At 42.0% G+C, this 23503-nt stretch overlaps 1 long non-coding RNA gene across 2 annotated transcripts in view; it reads right to left on the bottom strand.

Annotated features, from left to right (window-relative positions):
* The window catches only part of LOC122462899, a 185117-nt gene extending 162535 nt beyond the window's left edge, over positions 1-22582 (bottom strand). The window contains exon 1 of one of the 2 annotated variants that reach the window (XR_006285790.1): positions 22302-22582. This is a non-coding gene — a long non-coding RNA (uncharacterized LOC122462899). Of the gene's footprint in view, positions 1-5311; positions 6256-22301 lie in introns of those variants that run through there. The other variant, XR_006285788.1, reaches the window with a different exon arrangement.
* Positions 22583-23503: the final 921 nt, after the last annotated feature.

Below are 23503 nucleotides of genomic sequence, written 5' to 3' on the forward strand. Positions count from 1 at the left end.
GGGTATGTCTACACTACGAAATTAGGTCGAATTTATAGAAGTCGGTTTTTTAGAAATCGGTTTTATATATTCGAGCATGTGTGTCCCCACAGAAAATGCTCTAAGTGCATTAACTCGGCGGAGTGCTTCCACAGTACCGAGGCAAGCGTCAACTTCCGGAGCGTTGCACTGTGGGTAGCTATCCCACAGTTCCCGCAGTCTCCGCTGCCCATTGGAATTCTGGGTTGAGATCCTAATGCCTGATGGGGCTGAAACATTGGCGCGGGTGGTTCTGGGTACATATCGTCAGGCCCCCGTTCCCTCCCTCCCTCCATGAAAAAAAAGGGCAGACAATCGTTTTGCGCCTTTTTTCTTGAGTTACCTGTGCAGACGCCATACAACGGCAAGCATGGAGCCCGCTCAGGTAACCGTCACCATATGTCTCCTGGGTGCTGGCAGACGTGGTACTGCATTGCTACACAGCAGCAGCAACCCCTTGCCTTATGGCAGCAGACGGTACAGTAGGACTGGTAGCCATCATCATCATGTCCGAGGTGCTCCTGGTCGCCTCTCTGAGGTCGATCAGGAGCGCCTGGGCAGACATGGGCGCAGGGACTAAATTTGGAGCGACTTGATCAGGTCATTCTCTTTAGTCCTGCAGTCAGTCCTATTGAACCACCTTATGGTGAGCAGGCAGGCGATACGGATTGCTAGCAGTCCTCTTGTACCATCTTCTGCCGGGCGGGCAAGAGATGAGGATGGCTAGCAGTCCTATTGTACCATCTTCTGCCGAGCAGCCATGAGATGTGGATGGCATGCAGTCCTTCTGCACCGTCTGCTGCCAGCCAAAGACGTAAAAGATAGATGGAGTGGATCAAAACAAGAAAGAGACCAGACTTGTTTTGTACTCATTTGCTTCCCCCCCTCCCCGTCTAGGGGACTCATTCCTCTAGGTCACACTGCAGTCACTCACAGAGAAGGTGCAGCGAGGTAAATCTAGCCATGTATCAATCAGAGGCCAGACCAACCTGCTTGTTCCAATAAGAACAATTACTTAGGTACACCATTTCTTATTGGAACTCTCCATGAAGTCCTGCCTGAAATACTCCTTGATGTAAAGCCACCCCCTTTGTTGATTTTAAATCCCTGTAAGCCAACCCTGTAAGCCATGTCATCAGTCGCCCCTCCCTGCGTCAGAGCAATGGCAGACAATCGTGCATCTGAGTTGAGAGTGCTGTCCAGAGCAGTCACAATGGAATACTCTGGGATAGCTCCCGGAGGCCAATACCGTCAAATTGTGTCCACAGTACCCCAAACTCGACCCGGCAAGTCCGATTTAAGCGCTAATCCACTTGTCAGGGGTGGAGTAAGGAAATTGATTTTAAGAGCCCTTTCATTCGAAATAAAGCGCTTCATTGTGTGGACGGGTGCAGGTTTACATCGACTTAACGCTGCTAAATTCGACCTAAAGTCCTAGTGTAGACCAGGGCTGAGTGGGTAGGGAGACTCAGGGGCAGATGTAGAGCTTGAAACTACTTAACTTTTTTCAGACTGACTGTAATTTAAATTTGCAGTTTTGTTGTAGCCATGTTGATCTCAGGATATATGACACAGACAAGGTGGATTAGGTAATATTTTTACTGGACCAACTTCTGTTGAAAGAGAGGAGCTTTAAGCTCCATGGAATTCTTGTTCAGGTCAAGGTGACACTCTCCCCTTTGATCAGTTTATTAACTGATGTATTCAGATTAGACCACATTCATCCCTCACGTAACTCTGTTTACTTCATGAAGCTACACCAAGAATATCGTGCACTGTGGTTGAAAGTTATCATGCACTGTGGTTACTGAATATCTTTGGGTATTACAAAATACAGATTAAAAATTAATGTAATGCCAAAGGCAGATATTATCATCAACCTCAAGTTGCTTAGCTCAGCAGCGATTTTGAAAAAAATCTAGAATTTTCATATCAGGTATAAATTCTTTACACAGAATGAAAAATCAGCAAAGATACAGATTAAATGTACTCAGAAACAACACTGAACCCATGTCTAATGTAGTGAGTAAGATATTGCATATGTTATTCCACAGGAATTAACAATTTAGGATACAAAACCATTAAAGCAGATAATATGATGCATCAGACAAAATGAGAAAGACCAAACACAACCATAAATGCCACCGCAAATGAGGAAGAAAGGAGAAGTGAAAAAATAGAAGAAAATTAAACTGCCTCTATTATGAGTCTCCATTTACAGTTTCAACCTTTTGTTATACATTGTCTGGGAGATTAATATTTAGTATGACCATGTTATGTGCACCATATTTGGCAACACTTCACACATTTGCCATGAAATTGTTGTCAACACATGAAGAGCTAGACTAATTTCTCATTGTGAAGGACCCAAGCTTACTTTTATTAGCATAACACTATTTGAAGTGGACTGAGTTGTCTTGAAAAAGACTATTATTAAGTCCTGCAAACACTCATCCCATGCTAAATTCAGATTGCTAGGATTTGCAAAATTGGATTATGGATTGTTTGGGTAGTAGGGGCTGATCCTGATTGGGGCAGCTGGGACTTGTACTGTAATACAAATAATTTCCTGTATCTGTAAGAAACTTGATAAAATGGGCCCAAACAGAACAATGGGATTATTAACCTCTCTTTGCAAGAACGTACAATTTCATAAAATTCACTTTAGCTTTTCCTATACGTCTGTATTATATACACACCCCAGAAATTGTTTTGATTAACTGAATTGTAATTAAAATACACATTGCAATACATTCAGAATGTATTTCTTTAAAACACTGGGAGATGGCTATTAAAAATAAGCCCTGGAGGTCCTTAGAATTAGAGGTGTAGTAAACCAAATCCAAAAACCCGAGCCCAAAACTCAGCTTCTCTCATTTAATCAATTCAGCCTGAACCTCTTTAAATGATGAGTACTTTACAGAAGAACAGGAGATCAAGCTGAAAATTCCAGGCTCCTTTGAGATTGTTTTACATAAAATATTAGTAGTTTAAATAGATTATGTGATCCAAGCATAATTTTTTCCCCAAAAAAATTATTATTGGAAGCAATAGGCCCAATATTTTGGGACAATTTATAGACTGAAATAGGAATACTCCACAAAACACCAATGTAATCCAGTGAAAGAAAAATCAGTGGTATCACAAATCACTGTAAAGCCAAGCCACACACGAAAAGACTTCATGTTTCCGAGGTGAAGATGTCAATAAAAAAAGTTGATGCCCCTAAAATACCTTACTAAAATAAGGCTGCTCGACCTTAAAGGGAAACCTAGTTCTGATTATCTGCTGTCTAATATCTGATCGCAATGAGGGCTCTATGTACACTGTGACTTTCGTGTGTAACTCACGAAAGCTTATGCTCAAATAAATTTGTTAGTCTCTAAGGTGCCACAAGTCCTCCTTTTCTTTTTGCGGATACAGACTAATACGGCTGCTACTCTGAAAACTGTGACTTTTAGCATCATTACAGTTGGTCCTGGGAGAAACGGTGAATTCAGTCACCCCAGTCCACACACCATCATGCCAGGTTATATGCACTCATTATTGCCATTCATACCGGAAGAAACTGGCATCTACTATAAAAAGTGTGATTGTGACCGTTGTTTAGTTGACCCACTGTTTTTAATGTCTCAGACTTCAAACAAAATTCACTCACTTGCTCCTCAACATGTATGCATTTTACATTTGAGCAATCACCTCTCACTGTATGTTCTTGTCCAGCAGTGACAACCAGTCAGGATGGGTCTGGCTTATTATTTATCATTGGTATTATAGTAGCAACCAGGAACACTCATCATAGCTTAGTTTGGCCAGGATCAAGCCCTTCTTGACAGACAGTCCTTTCCTGAACACTCTTCAGAGGAGGAAGTCCTTCATTTCCTACCCTTATAGCATGTTGCAAGGACCATCTGTTTCAAGCCTTGTAGTGTATGTCTACACCACAATGGAAGCCAGAGTTCAAACTCAGGCTCAAGCCAAACCCCTTTCTGTCCACACACAAATTGTGCTAACACAGGACTCAGGATTTCAGAACCCCTCAGGGGCAGAAGGTCCAAACCTGAGTCAAGCCTAGACCAAGGGTTCAAGCTCTATTGTTCTGCAATGTAGACATAGCCCCCCTTGACTAGTGCTCTGGGAATCCACCAAAATTAACCCAAAATCCCATGGGCTGATTTTCTTTGTCCTTTGGATAGTCAAATTCAGTGGACAGTCAAGTTTTCCACACCGCACCATGACCAAAGGGCTAGAGCAGCCACATTTTGGGAGGACACTAGAAAGTCAAAAATATGTAATAAATTTCAATTGGTATTCTGTTGTTTAACAGTGCAATTAATTGCAATTAATTTTTTTAATCACGATTAATTTTTTGAGTTAGTCATGTGAGTTAACTGCGATTAATCGACAACCCTAATTTGCTTCAACTAAAGATGAGCCTAGAAGACCTGCATGCAGCAGTTTAAAATACACAGAACTAGATTGTGAATGAATTTCCAACTGCTTTTGTAGTCAGACTCTGGAATTTGCAAGGAAACCCATTCCACATAAAACAGAGAGAGTCTTGCATAGAACAAGAATTCCTGACTTACAGTTCTTGGGTTCTAATTCTGACTGCTAAAGAATTACTTTAAACAAGTCTCCTAACCTCCTCCTCCTCCATTTCACCCTACTCACCTCAAAGAAGTGTTAAGTGTATGAAGAGCTTCAGTGATCCTATAATGAAAGGGGCTCAGAGTGCAAAATATTATAAAATATAATACAGTGCCAGTCTATTACAGGGTTCAGAACACTTCATCATCCTTGAAAGGCATAGTGTGTGATGTTTTTTAAACCTTCTAAATCCAAAGAGAATTTAATCCAAAAACTATTCTGTGTAGATGACTCTTTGGAAACTAGATAGCCTTTAAGTCTATTATGTGCACAGCTATCAATGATCTAACTTTGAAAATACTTGTAATGAAATAAAATACGGTACTGAATAAAAACAAGCATAAAAGAGACAGTGCATTTCATCCACTTTTAATCTTTATTTGGGAACTTCTGTATTAAAAAAAACCCCAAAGCTCTGAAATTCACACTGATTTAATAGCTGGTTAAACATCAATTAACACCAACCAACAGTTTCCATTAAAGTGATTTTTTTTTTTTTACTCAGACAATCCCTGTCAAACAGCAGTCAATGGCAGCCCCTATAAATAAGCTAAACAGTTCCCAGGGGGTCAAGCCACCTAAGCAGCTTTCATGATTTAGTGAATATACATTTTCTACTTAAGTACTAATATGCTGCTATTACCACATGAGATGAATTTATCCACAGCTCCCTTCAAGGTCAATCTGAGGTAAAGGAAGTGCTATCATCAGAGGGAGAACTGCAGCACAAAAGAATGAAGTGGTTTTCCCAAAGGCATAGTAGTCACAACCAGAAATCAAACCCAGACTTCCAAAACCCGAAGACAGCGCTTCAGCCACAGGATCAGCCTTACATGATAACAGGTTCATCCGGATAGCAGGTGGTGGAGTGGGTTGGTTATAAGATTAACAAATCTATTAGATAAAAAAAATTACTAAAGGCCGATAACAGATGCACTAGTGAGCATTATAGTGGATAACAAAGAGGGGTTAGAATAGAAATTGGGACTTAAGCCTGATCCACACAAGTTTTTTTGAACCAGTATAACTCATTTGGATAGGGATGCGATTTTCTTAACCAAAATTGCTGCAGTGGTACACACCCCAGTGCGAACACAGTTATATCAGTATAAAAGTGCTTTATACCAGTATACTTTATTTCCCTTTCCTGAGAAAAACAACTATACAAAGTAACCTTATTGTGATACAATTGCAATGTGCCACTTTAACTATATTGGAATAGTTTGAGCAGAACAATTGGTGTGAGTGGACAAGTCCTTAGTTGCTCATATCTTTCTCAAGTTTATTTTGGGATGAATTTTCCACGCTTTGCATCTCAACCTGTCCAAAGATAAACTTTCATGCGCATGAAAGTTTAAGAAAGTTCAGCTCAGTCCCTCGAGGATTAGCATTTAACTCAAAAAAATACTGCTGATGTCTGAAAGTCCAGTACATTTATGTACAGTACTTGTAAAGTACTCATGCAGTACCACCATGATCACCACCACTCTGTTTGCTTACTCACTATCAAACGTCGGTGCCTTGACTGACAAAGTTCCGAGTAACCTGGATCACAACACAAAGCTTTCAAGAGCATGAGCAAAACTAGTAGATAGGGAACATGAAAGCAATATGGAAATCTATGTATGATTTTGACCTGAAAAGCATATTAATAAATGCTGTAACTCTCTTGACTGCATCATATTTATGTCTGTATTAGGTCTCCCAAGAAGGGGGAGGCCAAAACCACACTTACAACAAAAAGTGTCCCCTTTAAGAAGGCCTCCAAACCAACCTTGGCCATCAGAGTTTCTAATTCTCTTATTTTTCTAGGAGGCAGGAAGGCATTCTCCCTTCCCCTTAGGCAGCAGGTTGAGGAAGGAATGATTTAACGAAGTTCATAAGGCCCATACCTCAGAGCCTTGAGTCAGAGCAACCAAACTTCTAGACAGAAAGAGTCTCCAAAGCTAGTATCCGAGGGCCCACAACCCATAGCAGTCAACATGGCTGCTGGTCCCATCTCTCTTTTTCTCAGCTTCCTTTTCCTGTTTATATGTTGCCTCAACCTGAGGGCAGGTTGCTCCTTGACTGCCCAGGCTGCAATTGGCTGTAAGCCCAGACTGTCTCTTAAAAGGGTAGCACACCCATCACAACGTCCCCTTCTGCGAGCACCTATCAAAGTTAGTTTTGGATAGAGTCATTCTTCCCTCCCTAGATGGGCAGAAAAGGGATTGTTTGATAACAGAGACCAAAGCATAGAGGAATCCTTTCATCAGTCCAAGACTAGCTGGGGAAACCATCCTTTAAGAATGAAATATTGGGTGACTCTTTGAGGGTAAAAGTTGTATCATACGAGTGAGTGCTAAACGGATACACTACTGGAGGTGGCTGAAGTAGGAGTCTGAGGCAATAACTAGTACATAATGATTCATCGCTCTGCTCTACAGATGAAAAAGTACAGCAATTAATTTTCATTGCAAAAATAATTATTAATTGAAAACATGAGACTATTGAGATATGCATAAGTGTTCAAATGTTTATTTTATTACTCTATTTTTCTATTATCTTGAGGAAAACTAATGAACTTCCATTTACAGTTTCCAATTTATTGATATTGACATTATATACAGTTTGTCTATGGTCTAGGATTTCTACTTTTTCCTCTGTCATGCTGCTGATTTCCAGATTTTCAGCTCAGCCCTCAATCCCAGCTCTCAGAATGGATAATACCACTCTTAGCACACAGTCATATTTGCCATTTGACTTCCAGCAACATGACTCCTGCTGGTATATAAAATAGAAAGCTTTGGAAACCATCGCTTTTAGAGAGGATTCTACCTATATGTTGTCTAAGACATTAAATACTGTGGTATTAATGCGCCAAAGATTTGATTTTATATATATACACATACATATACACACACACACACACACACAAAAGCCTCATTTCTTCCTTTTCCCATGCAGTCCCTTAATAAAAATTATACCCCCTCCTCCTGTGTAAGAAATTTCTTTTGCTGGTGTCATAAATATAAAGGGAAGGGTAAACCCCTTTAAAATCCCTCCTGGCCAGAGGAAAAATCCTTTCACCTGTAAAGGGTTAAGAAGCTAGGATAACCTCGCTGGCACCTGACCAAAATGACCAATGAGGAGACAAGATACTTTAAAAAGCTGGAGGGAGGGAGAGACAAAGAGTCTGTCTGTGTGATGCTTTTGCCGGGGACAGAACAGGAATGGAGTCTTAGAACTTAGTAAGTAATCCAGCTAGATATGCGGTAGATTATGATTTCTTTAAATGGCTGAGAAATTAAGCTGTGCTGAATAGAATGGATATTCCTGTCTGTGTGTCTTTTTGTAACTTAAGGTTTTGCCTAGAGGGATTCTCTATGTTTTGAATCTAATTACCCTGTAAGGTATTTACCATCCTGATTTTACAGAGGTGGTTCTTTTTTTACTTTTTACTTCTATTAAAATCCTTCTTTTCAGAAACTGAATGCTTTTTCATTGTTCTTAAGATCAAAGGGTTTGGGTCTGTGGTCACCTATGCAAATTGGTGAGGATTTTTACCAAACCTTCCCCAGGAAGTGGGGTGCAAGGGTTGGGAGGATTTTGGGGGGGAAAGACATTTCCAAACAACGCTTTCCTAATAAATAAACCCAGATAAACATTTGGTGGTGGCAGTGGAAGTCCAAAGGGCAAAGGGTAAAATAGTTTGTACCTTGGGGAAGTTTTAACCTAAGCTGGTAAAAGTAAGTTTAGGAGGTTTTCATGCAGGTCCCCACATCTGTACCCTAGAGTTCAGAGTGGGGAAATGAACCTTGACAGCTGGGTAATAAAATCATCCTCTTTTTAAGCATTGAGTAAGTAGATTTTTTTTTTTTTAAATTGGATGCTGAGTTTTCATGACAATTTTGCAAGACTAAACACACACACACAACCTGTGTTCCTGGAAAAAGCTTTCTTGAAAACATGTGTGTTTCTGGATCTCTAAGTCAGTCAGGCTTGGGCCAGACTTGATACGGTCTCTCCCGTATTTCCCTGCTCTTCATTATAAGAGACATATGAAAAACCTCCTAAGAGATCTCACACTAAATGTATTTTGTACTTATCTTCAAAGCATCTTACAAAAGTTAATAAAGCCAGAGCTTTCATTTTCACAGTCATTTCCCTGCCAGCACTGCCTAGTCTCTGCCTGTGGCACATAATACTCTAGTCTCCTGCGGATAGTAATAGTTTGATCTAATTTCAATTGTTGAGTGCAGTGTGTGGGTGCTGGGTGGTGTAGGTGTCCTGTGATATACAGGAGGTCAGACTAGATGATCTGTTGCTCCCTTCCGGCCTTAAACTATATGACAATGACTCAGCAGGAAAAGGCAAAAAGAATTTCAATTGGAGTTTTGCTTAAGTAAAGACTGCAGAATTTGTCCCTAAATGGACTTCTGCACATGAACAATCCATTGCCACAAACCAGGGATCACAGCAGAAAAATTCAAAGACCATAGTGGCTCCCATCCCAATGGTGGGAGGTGACTATAACGTTGAGATTAATGGAATTACTCAATGGGCTTAGTAGCCTGTATTTACACTGGCAATGAGAATCCATATCCTCCCAAGTGCTCTGCCCTCTGAAATGCATACTCCATTACCAGGCTACACACAAGTGACTGCAAGGCCCCGACTTTTCAGTTCTGTTGTATTTAATATTTTATATACTTTTTAAAAAGGAAAGCAAAGTTCATGATGGGAGTCTATACAATATTATCTACCGGGGGGGGGGGGTGTGTGTGTTACCATCTTACCTACCACACACATACTGATGATAGTGTGTCATGGAAAGCCTTACAAAACAGCTTGTGAGAAGAGTCTGCTTCTCCAAAGCAATTTCCAGTGTTGCTTTTCTTTTTCCAAAGAGGTTTTTATTGCCTAAGTACATAAGGGAGAGAATGGTACAGGGGCCAGACTGTGGGTCTGCATGAACATACAGTATTGTAGTAAAGCCCTTACATTTAATTTCAGACTTAACCAACAGTAATAAAAGCAAAAGGAAGAGGAAAGGAAAGTTAGAAGAAGATATAGTGCCCAGTCTTGTCCTCTGCTGTGCTAGTGCACGCATAAAAGGAAGGGGAAGGCTATAGGGAGTTCTCTCCCCCCCTCATACAAACAGAAGTAGACGTCTATTTCACACCGAGTGTTTGAAGCAATGAATTGCTAAAATACCACCCATGCACCATTTTCCTCAAGGGATTAATCTGGATCTGAGGGAGTACAGTCAGTGTACCAGCATATGCCATCTATAAAAGATGCAAGGCAAACTAATTCTGTCATGAGGAGTTCATAGCACGCTCATCCCTGGAACACATTGTGCTGGACCTGCCATAGGACGTTTTGCCCTTCATCAACATGTCTGAAACGCCAGTCCAGTGGCTACTTACTGCTCTTTCATGAGTATTTTTACCAAGGGCAATTTTTGGCCCAGAGAGCTTGATGAACTAGTGGGAGTAGGAAACCAGTTTAGGTGAATATTGTATGCAATGGCTAGCAGCCTCAATCAACCTTATAAACTCAATGAAGTCCAGGAAAACTTCCTGCATTCAGATGAAGGATGCTAGGCTTTTGCTTCTGAGGGCCAATGCTCTTTTGTATCCATAGCTTAACAAATCCATAGCCCTCTAGGGCTTCATAGTTGTCATTATGCTCAACTTAGGGGAAAGGACACGATTTATATGTTGAACTTATGCTAAGTTTTTATTAGGAGAAATAGAACTTTAGCCCTGAAGAGACTCAAATCCTGTGGCTGCTAGGAGTGTTCTTAGATTCACTGGCCGGTGAGCTAGCCCACCACTGTTCAGGCACCCACATTAGTATTTAATGAAGAGCTATGTAGAACTCAGCATTTCTCTTCTGAAGAAAATTGATGCAACCGTTTTCTATCTATGGCATTCGTACACACTAGGAATCATTGTGAATCCAAGACACTAAAATTCAGTCAGAACTACATTTTGCATGATTTTGATGTGAGACAGTAAGTCAGCTCAGGTTCACTAGGCCCAGCTTTGACCCACGGTAATCTTGGGTGAGGCATATAGCCTCTACGTATCTCAGTTTTATCATCTGCACGATGGATGAGACATTGGGAAAGAGACTTCCCGACTCCACCCACAAAATGAACTACACCCAGGCAAGTTGCCAAAATGAAGCACCACTCCCAGCAGATTGCTCAGATATTCAAAATATGACTGTGTTCTGTCCTGGCTCTTTGAGCTAGACTCCCCATAGGCGAGGTCAGAAAACGTCCATGGGCTCTGCAGGTTTCAGGAATTGCACGGGTGACGCACACAGAGAGACCAGTAGGTTGTGTGTCTCTTTTCCCCCCTCTCTACTCCTCCAATGATCAATCCACTGAGAATGAAAGCTTGTTACAGCTCTCAGCTGGACAGCCTGACTCATTCTTTTAGCTATGGAAGTCCCCAGTTCAGGTCCTGGTGTCAGTCTAGAATAGCTGCTCTCAACCTTGCCCCTTTCAGCAGTCTGATTTGTCTTGCGCACCCCCACGTTACACAGTCAGGAGCGGATTTATCATGAAACAAATTGTGCGGTGGCACAAAGCCCCCAGTGACAGTGAGGCCCCCAAAATGCAGGACAAATCTCTGACAACCTGCTCCTGAGTCCCGGCCAGTGGCTCAGGCAGGCCGGCCGCCTGCATACCATGCCTGGTGGCCCCACACTGCTCCCAGAAGTGGCCAGCTGCTGGCACGTCTCTGTGCGCCCCGGCGGGGCGGAGGCAGCTCTGCGTGCTGCCCCCACCCTGGGCAGTGCACAGAGACCCTTGCTCCCCTCTTCCCAAGGGGCACGCAGGGAGGTGCCAGCAGCACCACAGCAGGGCTAAGGCAGCTCCCTGCCCACTCTGCCTCCCTCCCTCCATGCCGCTTCACCCACGGAAGCGGTTGGCACGTCCCTGTGGCCCCCGGGGGGGGGATGTTGGGTCTCCAATCGCTGCCCCCCGCCCCAAGCGCCGACTCTGCAGCTCCCGTTGGCCGGGAACTGCAGCCAATGGGAGCTGCAGGGGTGGTGCCTGTGGGCACCAGCGTGCGGAGACTCCCTGACTTTCCCGCCTAGGAGCTGCTGCCAGAGGGGTGTGTGTGCTGGTCGCTTTGGGAGCTGCCCCACTCAAGATAAGTGCCCCCCACCGCCCTCCTCCCGCACCCCAACCCCCTGCCCCAGCCCAGAGCCCGCACACCCCCTCCTATACCCCAACTCCCTGCCCCAATCAAGGTATCTCACTTTATTTTCATTTACTTCCCATTACTTATAATGTAGGAGGAGGAGGAAGAAAAAAAGAATGAAAAACGGGAGGGTGGTGGGGAAGAGGAGGAATGAAAGAATGTTATTTTTCTTGGTTGGGTTCTGAGGGGGGCCCCCCAGAAATGAAGCTGTGCACAGGGCCCCACTAACTCTAAATCCGCCACTGTACAAAGTACTTAAAAACTACTTGCTTCCAAAATCAGACATAGAAATACAAATGTGACAATGCACTATTACTGAGAAAATGCTGACTTTCTAATTTTTACATATAATTATAAAATAAATCAATTGGAGGAATATAAATATTGTACATACATTTCAGTGTATAGTCTATAGAGCAGTATAAACAAGTCAGTATCCATATGAAATTTTAGTTTGTGCTGACTTTGCTAGTGCTTTTTACGTAGCCTGGTATAAAATTAGGCAAATATCTAGATGAGTTGATGTACCTCCTGGAAGACCTCTGCGCACCTTCAGGGGTACACATACCCCTCGTTGAGAACCACCAATCTAGATGGCAGCCATCACAGCTACACACAAACTTACTTGTACCAATGCAAACCCCTACATTTACAGGGACAAGCTAAACTATTGTGTCCACATATGACCAGTTTAATTAAACTGGTGTAAGTTTGTGTGTTGACAAGCCCTAAACTACAAGTGGAAGCTAAACCAATATAAAGTTTAAATCAATGTCAGTGTCCACACATAAAATGGCACTCGTTTCACGTCACCCCTCTAGCTAAACTAGTGTGATCATGCGTGTGGACAAGGACGGACTTGTTTTTAAAAGAAAAGCTGAGATTCCATAGCAAAAGATAGCCACTTTGGAGGGGTGCCAGTACACCTTACCACCACGTACCACCCCATTGCAAGCACTGGGTGTGATAAAACTTACTCTACTTCACAGGAGAGTTAGATCGCTTAATTCATATTTGCAAAGCACATTGAGATGCTCAGATGGAAGGTCCTATAGAAGGATGAAGTAGGATGTTATTGCTAATAAATTATGAATTAAACACTTCTCAGACATGGAGATTTAAGGAAGACAGATGAAGTTATTTGATCAACTTAATTCCCTTATTTAATGAGTGAAGACTCACAAGTACTGTGCATTTGAATCCAGCTCTTACACAGCTTTATCTTTAAGAAGTAAAAGGCATGACTGTATTGGGCTAAAGTAGATTTACTTTCCTGGTGTTCTTTGGAATGGATATCTTGCATGATTGAACAGAGCTTTGTTCAATTCTCAAAGCAATTTACCAGAAGTGAGAACAGAACGCTTAGTAAAGCAAGTTGGTCAGTCCTGGATGATTACTTCTTATTCCAAAACAATTACAATAAAGGGAAAATGGGTTATGTTGCTGTAAAAATATGATTCTTTCCAAATCGTAGCAGAGTAACACATGAATACCCAACCAAAGCCACTACACAGAAAACAAAAACAGATCCATATCATGCCAGAAGATGTCTTAATTCTATTTTTTTTTTAAGGTACATATGGAGAAGAATACATGCCTCAGGAGACTGGCAATTATGGAGGGGAAGTTGTTCAATTCTATGTTATTAGTTCAAACCCCACCAAGGTCAGCAGCGTGCAACTCATTTCTGTCTTACGGCTCTCTGGTGGCCTTTATTAAGTGAAATGGTGGTCTCAGTACTGTTCCTGGCAGAAAGATAATCACATCACAAAACCCATCACATAGCTAGCACTAGGGAGAACCATGACTGGGGGGTGAGGGGGGAGGGATTGTGCATCCTAGGCCAAAATCTCTCATCTAGACAAGACCATCTGAGTACTACCTCCAGTAGGTTGCTGGAAAAGTCAGCTGTCATTGCTTGCACAGCACCTGCTCCATAGACAAATAGACTATTTCGGTCCTCCGTTCTGGAAGGACAGACTTTTAGTTAAAACACTAGCCTGAGACTCAGAAAAATGGGGTGCAATTCCTGGTTCTGCCACAGTTAGTCCCTCTGTGCCTCAGTTTACAAATGGGGAAATTATGGCCTCAATTTTCAAAGGATTCTGAGAACCCATGCCTCTGAGGTCACCGAACCCATGCCTCTGAGGTCACCAGAAGCTGAGGGTAATCAGCTGAATTAGAGTCTAATATTTCCCTATTCCAGAGAGGAGATGAAGGGGTAAGTTTATTAATGTGTGAGGAGCTCAGATAGTAGAGGTCACAGAAGGAAATAAAAAGAATGTAAAACCTTACCGCCACACTAAATTTGCCCCCAAATAAATACTCTCTGAAAAGGACAGAGAGAAGTTTCAGCTGCTGAGATTTTAGAAGTGGCCTCATTTAGCTGAGTTTTAATCTTTTATACAAAAATAAAATTAAAAAAAAAATTTTCCTTTTGAAAGTGTGTCGAGCCCACAGAATCTGTAGCCATCAACAGATCATAAATAGAGACGAAATTAGTCACATTTTCCAACACTCAAAGCTACTCCTGCCCTGCATTGCATGGGTATGATAACTATTGCATGAGGTACAGAAAGGCTCTTTGCTTCCCCAACGCATTTGCAGGGGGGATTATCCATCTACATGAAGCACTCAAGAGAACAGGAGCGGGTGGGGCACCCAGCTATCACACCTGCTGATACACTTCAGACACAAAAGGGAATGGGTTGCTGGATAGGGGCTATGGCCAAGAGCACGAGCTGTGACTGGCAGCTCAGGTAGGCGAGGAATGCATACAGTTCTGTTTTAGAGAGGCGTTGAAGTGCACCCGACTCACTCTACACTTTCGAGCTCTATACTGCGCTGATTGGATGTCAAGTGCCAAACACAGCCAACATCATTCTGCTCATGCCTTTTCCTGCTCCGCCACATTTCACAAAGGCAGGTTTCCTTCCTTAGATTTTAATTAGCATGTGATTGAGGTTTTTGGCAACCCATCTTCTATACATGAAAACATATAGCATATCTGGTATTTTTTTTTTTTACAACAGTGCTCTTTGATCCAAACAAAATTGAAATATTAAAGGTAAGAAACCTCCTAAATGCAGAGGATTATCAAATTCCTTAAAAGCTTTTTTAAGTAGATTTAGTCAATTGAGAATAGCAGAGATTACATAAAATAAGGTTAAACAAAAAGATTTGCAGTAACACAGGGAGAAGTGCAACTTTGAAAAATAAAGTAGAATGTTCACTAATTTATATTAAAGGGAGAAGAGTTTGTGTAACTCACAAGCTTGTCTCTTTCACCAGTAGAAACTGGCCCAATAAGAGATATTACCTCCTTCACCTTGTGTCTCCAGTATTCTGGGATCAACATATCTGCTACACCAGCACTGCAAACAGGGGAAACTAGACATTTATCTTCAACTGTTTATGGGCAAGACTCTGCTGTTGAATCTGGATGGCAGATTCCAACTCTTATCACCTGTTTTATCTATGTGGTTGCCAAACCCTTGAGGTCCTTGAATGGAAGATGCTCCGTACATGCATATGTATAATTTTTAGTTATATACAGCTCCCCAGAAAACTAGTGATATGCTATACTGACCTCCTCTCAACGGTCTGCTGGACAATCTTCAAAAATCACAACTCTTTCATGGATTCCCCACACCCCACTACCCACCCATCATTTTCTCCTAAGCTTTTCCTGCACACAGTCAGCTTGATATCGTTTTGACCAACTACTAAACTATTCCTAGGGCTGGCACATATTTTTGTATATTTAGTGCTTGTAAAGTTATCTTACTGGAAGGGAGGAGGGATAGCTCAGTGGTTTGAGCATTGGCCTGCTAAACCCAGGGTTGTGAGTTCAATCCTTGAGGGGGCCATTTAGGGATCTGGGGCAAAAACTGGGGATTGGTCCTGCTTTGAGCAGGGGGTTGGACTAGATAACCTCCTGAGATCCCTTCCAACCCTGATATTCTATGATTCTAAGCAAAGGATACAGAAGCCTTTGGTTTACCCACATCACAGGTAGCATCAATGCAAATCTCACATTCCCAGCCATTAGAGGTTGGGTCCAATCCTCTATTGCCTTACCCCTTGGGTCACTCTTTACCTCTGTGTCAAAGGTTGAATAAGGGTAAGCAATTTACACCAATGTCAATTTGCACATGTATAAATGACAAGGAATAGATGCATCAATAAAAGGGTATTTTAACATCTGTCTCTCACTTTTTTAGTTTCTTTGCAGATATTGCCAACAAGGCTGCTAATCAGTGCTAAATCTGGAGATCATTTTATGAGAAGGACATCTGTTTACTAGGGAACCAAATGAAACCACCAACTTATTTCACATCCACTAGAATAGTGAGCCATCAGTCATCATTTTCTATCTACCAGCCTGGATTTGAAGGGGAGGATTTACACTCCCAGGAGAACTAGTCCACACCTAACTGTAGTGCAGCATGTAGACAGACCACCTGTCCTCCCCATCACATTTAATCCACCAATTAGCTCATCACAGCGTGCTCTGCACTCTCAAGGACAAGTTGCAGATCAGCATTTGAAACAATGTTTCTGCTTTATGATGGTTTAGTCTTTGGAAATATATTTTTAAATGAATTGAGTGCTGCCACCTGAATATTAAATAAAACATCTGCTTTTGCGGCCCGTTTGCACCGAGGGGCTCTTTGGAGAGCCAGGTTATTGTGATTTATATGCTACTCATGTTCAAAAACAATTACTTTCAAATGAAACTGACGTCATTTGTCCTGACATACTGTAGCTGTACATAAAACGCTCTTGTATCACTCGATTTTTTTCTGAATTAATCTGCTGGGTTATGAAACTTGCAATCTTCCTAAAATTTAAAATGAGCATCTTTTTTTAAAAAAAAGAATCCCCCTCCACACACGCTTGAAATGATACTACAGGCTTTTATAAGTACATGCTAGAAGCAATGCATTTGTCATCCTGTAAATGAGGAAAAAAATATATAGGTAAAACTGGAGCTAGATTAAATCTCTTATGATTTTACAAAATTAAAACTCCTTAGGTCAGGAGCCGTTTGCTCTATGTTTGTACAGCACCTGGCACAATAAGATCTTGGTCCATGACTGGGATTCTTAGATGCTACTGCAATACACAACAAAGAATGGGAGTGGATTCAGGTCCTCTTTGATCCAAACTCAACATTCATTTGTGTGCGAGAGTGAGACTATATTAGATTTTAAAACCTTTGTTTTTGGCCTATCACCACAACAGGGTTACGAGCACGTTATTTTAGAGCTTTCAATGGTTAACTGTGTCCAGTCCATTGTCTCTAGCTAGTAGCAGCATGTGAGGCTAGGTTACATACAGCCCTGCTCCTTGAAGCAACACGTCCATGTTAGTATTAACAACCTGGAGCTTGGAAGCTTTTCAAATATTGTAAATGTCCCCTAGACCAGTGGTTTTCAAACTGTGGGTCGCAACTCAGTATTGGAAGGCACTGGGTCACAGTGGCCCTAGTCAACACCGCCAACTGGGCCGTGAAAAGTCCCATCAGCAGTGCTGACTGGCTAAGGCAGGCTAGTTCCTACCTGTTCCGACACCGCACTGCGCCCCAGAAGAGGCCAGCAGCAGGTCTGGCTCCTAGGCAGGGGGCTACAGGGCTCCGCACACTGCCCCCACCCCGACCAGTGGCTCTGCATTCCCATTGGCCAGTTCCCAGCCATGGGAACTGAGGGGGCAGTGCCTGCAAATGAGAGCCATGCAGAGCCGCTTGCATACCTCAGCCTAGGAGCTGGACCTGCTGCTGACCACTTCTGGGGTGCAGCATGGTCTGCGGTGGCAGGACAGGCAGGAAGCCTGCCTCTGCACCCTGGCTGCACCACTGACCAGGAACCACCCCAATTTCACGCCCCAATCCCCTGCCCCAGACCTAAGCCCCCGCCCCCCAACCCCAAACTCCTCATCCCCAGCCCCACCCTAGAGCCTGCACCCCCAGCCCAGAGTCCTGACCTCCTCCCACACCCCAACCCCCTGGCCCAGCCCAGAGTCCCTTCCCACACCCTGAACTTCTCATTCCCAGCCACACCCCACAGCCCTCACTCCTGCACCCCAACCCTCTGCCCCAGCCCTGAGACCCTCCCACATCCCAAACCCCTCATCCCCAGCTCTGCTGGGTCACAGGTATCAACAATTTTCTTCAGCTGGGTCACCAGAAAAAAAGTTTGAAAACCACTGCCCTAGACAGGAGTCAGCGCAGCAATTTGGTCTGTGCCTTTATCCCATTTGTGTCAGTTGTCTTATCAAGGAAGGAATGAGATTGGAGGGAGAAGAGGGGAAGAGAGTTTGCTTCACTGTTTGGGAGGGGCAAGTCCCTTAGAGTTCTATCAATTACTAGACATAAGACTGGTAGAGCCACAGCTGTGTTTATTGACAGAACAGGTTCAGGACAGACAGCAGCTGCACGTGCTTCCTAAATAATACGACTCTGGAGGAAATACCTCGGAGGACAAGGTAACTCAGTCTCCACAGCCCTTTCAGTCCTTGGACTTTGCTACAACAATCAACGAAGGTGGTAGCTGTGATATTCAAATGACAAACTGCCATTTGTCCAAAAGAAGGTAGACTGAGAACCCAAATATATTTCACATAGGTCATCAGCCAGTCGTCAGAGGCAACGCTCTCACTTACCAACTTGACCTGGATTCAAACCAGTCTCCTAGATGTGGAAGACTCCATATCCCATTCTCAGCGACATTATAAAGGCCCAAACCAAAGAGATCCATCTATTGGCCCCAATCATCTTTCTTGGGCAAAATTCTCAACTCAGAGAGAGTTTTGCTTGAATGAGAAATGTATCTACCGAGCACAGATGAATAAAAAAATAAAAACCCTATCCTACATCACAGTTGGTTTTTTACATCTTATTAGACAAAGAGACCATATGATTTGAACTTTAAAGAACCTTCAGCTCCTTTGGGTAACAGTTCAGCTGAGAGAACATTTAGCCATGTTAGCCATATTAATACATGATTCTTTTAAGTGCAGAAGGCTCACTTTATAAAAAGTTAATGTACTTTCTGGGGGGCAAAGTTCTCCATGAAATTTACTCAAAAATATGAAACACTTTTGCAAACTCCAGTAAAATTTTTCCTGTTCAGAAAAGGAAAGTCCTCTTTTTATAGAAATTGCACATCTTTCTTTTAACCTGAAAAGAACCATGTAGGTAAAGATACCACAGAACAAATATCCTCACAGAACCTAAGTACCAATGGTAATTCTGCTAAGAGGGATGAATGAGCACATACATAAGAGACATATCCTAATTAATGCCCCCCTAGATTTTGGTTTTGGGGGCAAAGTTTCAGCATAATTCAGGGACATGTTTATAACATGGTTAAGTGCCATCTACGCAGTAAGGCCTTGTTATGTTTGTCCATACACAAAGAGCAGTCTGAATGACTGTCCTTATAGGAAACAAACTACACAAGAAAGAACAAAGACAGTCTCCGAGGGCGAGTGTGAGCACACAAACGTAGGACATATGCATCTCTTCTCTACAATATGTTGCTGCAGCAACTCTGCCTCCCAAAATGGCTGCCTGTCTCACACTGTTTTTAGCAATGTAAAGTTGTAGAACATGGAATACAAGGCAAAAAGGTTACATTCCTAAGCGCACCATAGACAGGACCATGTTTTAGCCATGTTTGGGGACAGCTGTGTTGTGAACAGATTTTCCAGCAAAGTTGATTTTTATACCTAACATGGATGTGGAGCAGGGTATGGAGCAGGCAGGTGATAACACAGTTAACAAACTTGCTAAAACTTTGTAGCGCAGACACACTAACAATTAAATGGGGTGCTTATCATAAAGACTTCCATCACCATAGCTGTGCAATTCCTATCTGATTCTGATACATACATTTCTGACTTTAGTAAGCACTAATTAACAACAAGCACACAGTCATGTTATGGAAGGCTCAATTTAACTCAGTGAAGAGGAAGATGGAGTATAGCTCCTCCCTCTTCTGCATGCTGGCAGTCTGTAATTAGCTCTCAGGCTAGCAGTGCAGCTGTTGCTAGTTGACTGAGAGCAGGCAGAGACGGAGCCAGTTGACGGGAAGAAGCTGGGAGGCAGGAAGAAGACCAAGCAGCAGCTGGGCAATAACACCCCAGTTTCCTGTCCTTAGAGCCCTGTATGGATACAAAATTTGTATCTACATCCCATCTGCAAAAACAGTCTGCGGATATAAAGCAGATATCTATGGATTTGCAGGCTGTACCTGTCCTGCCAATATTTCCTCCTGCTCTCCAACCGGACAGTAGACTGTTTTCTGGTCAATGACCCCCTAATGGATCCTGGAATCCAAACTTTGTGGGTATCAAGCATCTCATCAGCTGGGAGACTGGATCCTGCTTCAGTTAAATGTTGGACTGGTCAACCCCATGACAGAGCATTTCCCAAATAAGTGACCGATTTTAGGTTGACTGAAACATCCCTGGAATTTCCAGGCACCCTTTTCAAGTTCTCTGGAAAACTCCTATCAGGGGCAAAAAGTTACCAACAAATGTGATGACCCTAAAACCTCAAGTCTCACTGTTAAATTACTGGCACAAGTAACTGTTTAGGGCCAAACTCTACCCTTCATTACACCAGTAAAATTTCACTATCTAAAAGTGCTCTTAGACTTAACACATCCAAGGTATTTTGTAATAGTTCTCAGCAGCTAATAGGCAACTTTTCAGATAGCATGATGAAAAACTTGAGATGTAACTTGTAGTCCAAAATGGAAAAAATCTGTACTCTCTCCTGTAGAGTTTAGCAGGATCAAGGTGGAACCCTATGACCAGTGCACCTACAGAAAGCATTTTTAAAAAACAGTATTGTACTGAATTCCTGTTTTTACCTGATCCACATTTGAGAGACTTGTCAGGGGGTGAATAGCTGCAGGTGAGGTTGTCATATGTGTTACTTCACAGACTATATTGTTCAATAGCTCTCAAAATAGAAGGAATGAATTCCACATTTGTCATAACACGTTATGAGCTGAGCTGTAGCTCCCATTGACTTTTGGTGGAGTGATGGCTAAAAGTCAGGCCCTATATAACCTAAGTAAAGGTCTGATCCTACAAACCCTCACGCAATGTTTTGCCTGAGTAAAGGCTGCAGAAGCAGGCTCAAAGTCAGAAAGTCAAAGGAATTAGTAAACTCAAACTACTTAGGTTACATTTAAAATTCCCATCCATCCATAGCATTAACTTGGAAAAAAAATTAAATATATACAATGGACATCATTAGAGTGGTCTTGCTTCTGCTACAATACTTAATGATGCTTAGAAATCCTATGGTATCACCCTGAGTGCAGAGAATGGCATTTGATGTTTATGAAGTCTTAAGTAGTTAATTATGCCGAACAAGAGAGCTTACAATAAAGTAGATGTTAATAGCTGGAGTACATCTATCTTTTCAACTTCATCACTTGGATCACAAACAATTTTTAACAATTACCATCAGAATTTACTAAATATACTTTTTCCATAGGTTTCCCTCTCCCCCCTTATTATACTTAATATTTGCATGTATAGTAGCCAAATTCCAAAATGAGTCAGCGATTGATATTGCCTTGGGGGGCTAGCATCTCCATTCAATTCTCACTTCAGCTATCATAAGAATTCAATATGTTTCACAGAAAAGTGAACTCTGGCTATGTCCTTGAGATCAAGGGATCATTTGCTATTAAGATGTGGCAAAACTATAGGGAGAAAACTAATGAAGCAACAATATACTCATCAAGCAGAATGTAATTTAACTGTGAAGCAGCCCCATTGGAAATGCTAGATAACTTTGCTTAGATTTACAGCAGCAGCAAATGTTAGCAGCAATTATTCTCCTCATATTTGTAGGTTAAGTGCTTAGGTCTTTTTTTTTTCTCTCCCCCTGTGTTTGTCAGAGTGCTAGGGAGGAAAGACTCCCAGGGAACAGCATGCCAGGGAATGGGGAATCGGACAATCTACTATGTTTGGGACCTCTGAAAGTGCCAAGGAAGAGGGAAATACTGATCTTCTTTAACAGTAGGCATATTAAAGACAACAGCCACAACTAGAGACACAAACAGGATTCCACACATCTGGAGTACCAGCTTTGTATCACTTGCTTACCAAGATCCACACTCGACCTGAAATTGTCTATTTCTTTCTTAACAGAGACATCTCAATAATACACTATAAATAAAAATTACAGAAGAGGAAGGATGTTCCTTTTGGCTTTTGAGTGTTTTCCTTGCACTGAGAATTTCTTCTCTTGAGGTTTAAGGGTGAGAAATGGATTCAGATAGTGGATGAAAAATATCTAACTTTCCTTTAAACTGCCAGCTTAGGCTAGCTTCTTCCAGAGCAGAGGAAAACATTAACTTGGTGTTACTTTTCTACGTAACGAATTATCCAAAAAATACAACTTACCTCCCACTGCACCGGAACTAGTATTTCTCTAATGAAAGTAGAAGCTCCTACCTGAAGAAAACTTATTTGTTACTCTACAAACAAACACTGAATCTCCTTGCAGCTACTTTCTGTTAATTGGAGGCTGTTAGGCCCCAGCCAGTCCCACAGGTGCCTAATTTCAGACAGTCACTGGTGCAGCAATTCACAGCAGTAAGGACTGAAGCAGAGACCTGCAGTAAAAACCTGCCTTTTCAGTTCAGGCAGGAATTTGGGCTCCAGTAAAATTCTCCAGAGCTGGGTTTGAATATGCTCTGGAATGTGGGGAACTAGAGCCCTGGTTTGTTTGTTTATTCATTGTAGTATGTGTGTTTTATAGTAATTTGTTCTGGTATCCTTTCTGAGAGTTTATTCCAGTAATTCAGCTGATGATAGGGATGTATTTACCATTTTCCTCACCTCTGCTAATCTTGGGATTATTCTAGCAACTAAAATAGTAAGGTCCACTGTTTTCAATAGGAGTTAAACACCTAAATATCTTCGGCCTAAATGTCCCCTCTCATAATACACCTCCTCTTATTGTTCAAGCACTCATTTGTTCATTGTTTTATTTGGAAAATATATGCTACTCTATAAATTAAACATTCCAGAAAGTCTCTTCCCTCGAGGAAGGATCAACATATGGCAAGAACCAAGAGGTAAGCTTGAAATGCACTGAAATGAAATTTGGTTCAGTTGTTTTAATTGCACAGAGGTGATGAAATCAATTGCTTGAGGATTTGTTCAAATGGTTGGTGAGTTGTTGCAGCTGTTTTAATTTAAAAGATATGCTCAAGAAATACAGTTTTTACATGTATTGCAGAGTTAGCTTTTTTTCCTGGGTGGAGGTGGGGATATTTTGTGCATGCAACTGAATTTTGGATATGTTTATTGAAATACAATTAATGTAGATCACCAAAGCAATAATAAAGTAAACATGTCATGGAGAGGGGTATAATCATGTCACCACTGCCCTTAGTTGATAGTTATTGATACACTTATTCAGTATATTGGTGTAGTATGTAGGTACAGTATCTTTTAAAGTCATTCTCATGTAAAAGCACTGTAAAATCACTCATTAGCCTTTTTGCTAAACTCAGCTGTGACTGTTGCGTAATATCCAAGATACCTAGAGCCCTGCACAGACACAAAATTTGTATCCACGTGTGATCTGCAAAAATGAT

This window comes from Chelonia mydas, chromosome 14 (genome assembly GCF_015237465.2).
Source record: "Chelonia mydas isolate rCheMyd1 chromosome 14, rCheMyd1.pri.v2, whole genome shotgun sequence".
In the NCBI taxonomy this organism is placed as follows: domain Eukaryota; kingdom Metazoa; phylum Chordata; order Testudines; family Cheloniidae; genus Chelonia; species Chelonia mydas.